Below are 1,452 nucleotides of genomic sequence, written 5' to 3'. Positions count from 1 at the left end.
AAAAAAAAAAAAGAAGGGGGAGGAGAGAGGGAATCAGAGAGGTGGGAAGGGGAAAGGAAAGTGGATATGGTGTGACAGAGAGGAAAAGAAGAAGGAGGCAAGGAGTGATGGCAAGGGGAGGAGAGAGGCTGGAAAAATCACCTTGGAAAGAATGAAAGGAGGGGAAGGGAAGGCTAGGAGGCTGCAGAGCTACTAAGTAGAAAGGGCCTGTCCAGCCTAGTGCAGCATGCCTGAGGAGGAAGGCAGGAGCCTTCAGTGCAGAGAGAGGTTTGTGCTCAGCTCTCTCAGCAACCTAGTCACTGTGATTCACTCTCGGCACAGTAAAATGTGCCCGAGTCATTGAGAGAGGCATGATCTATGAAGAGGGCCAGCCCGTCTCCTTGTATCTCACTGCTCTGGAAATGGCTTTGGAATTCCTCCTCAATAGTTGCTTTAGAACCTTGAATTGCAGAAACCACTAGGATCAGCCTAGAATCCTTCCCCAAGGGCTGCTTGTACCAGTACATCAATGTGCTGGTAGATTTCTTCTCAGAGCAGCTCAGACTCACAGCCTGTCCTTGTCGTATGACAGTGTCAGGGGACTGTTTCAGAGCCCACCCTGGAAGAGAAAAGGAGAAGCCTTGAGGAACCAGGGAAGAAATGTCTTGATGGGGAGGTGATGATCTCACCTCAGTCAAGCAGCAAGCAGAACAGGGTATGACCTGGGACAAAATGGAAAAGCAAGGCGGAGACAGAGTGGAGTAGTAGAATAGAGGGAGAGATGGAACAAGATAAACTATGAAACACAAGAAAGTATAGGACAGGTTTTCAGATCTGTTGGTGACTCTTCCATCTCTCTGTAACAGGCAAGAAACATTCTGGTGCTCTCTGTGTCTTTTAAGAAAAGGTTTCTTTGCTGTAGGCAAGAGAAAAAATATAGCAAAAGCCCCTGTAGGAGAGTGGGGGTTTCCTGTCCACCTAAGGCAATGAAGCAATGTCAACAGCTGGTCTTGCAGTTGGGGCAGCAGCTGTGGAAATGATGCAGGAGCTGAGGGGTATGTTGAGTTCACTTACCCTTGGGGACCAGCATGGCCACAAAGAACCAGCAGGGCACCATGTGGAAAAAGATCTCCATCCTTTCAGGGACCTGTCTTCAGTAGCTGCATGGGCAACTTGGGCATCAAGGTGTTTGAAAGGGAAGTGCTGAGTAGGAAGAGATACTGTGGTGATGGGCCGGGCAGTAGGAAAGCATGAAATGTGAGAACAATTTGGCTGTGAACACTGGGGAACGACGCATGCAGTCACAGGAAGTATAAACTTCCTGTATACACAGATGTTGGGGTGGGAGTTGCATGCATTAGAATATGCTGAGGTTGTGCAGGAACCAGAGGATGTACAAGATGGAGGGATGCTGAGGGTTCCCCTTCTCTTTGCCAAATCTTGGTGCTGTTGTATGCTTGTTTGTAACATCAG

The 1,452-nt window shown here is 48.6% G+C and overlaps 1 long non-coding RNA gene across 1 annotated transcript; it reads right to left on the bottom strand.

Moving 5' to 3' along the window:
- Positions 1-249: 249 nt before the first annotated feature.
- LOC148593362 (uncharacterized) lies at positions 250-1,153 on the bottom strand. The gene is made up of 2 exons (XR_015913738.1): positions 1,054-1,153; positions 250-598 (listed from the first exon to the last, which is right to left on the bottom strand). It is a non-coding gene; the product is annotated as an uncharacterized LOC148593362 (long non-coding RNA).
- Positions 1,154-1,452: the final 299 nt, after the last annotated feature.

Source organism: Tinamus guttatus, unplaced genomic scaffold (genome assembly GCF_059628265.1).
Source record: "Tinamus guttatus ecotype Peru unplaced genomic scaffold, ASM5962826v1 Tinamus_guttatus_pri_ptg000408l, whole genome shotgun sequence".
In the NCBI taxonomy this organism is placed as follows: domain Eukaryota; kingdom Metazoa; phylum Chordata; class Aves; order Tinamiformes; family Tinamidae; genus Tinamus; species Tinamus guttatus.
This window is presented reverse-complemented; position numbering and strand designations above follow the sequence as displayed.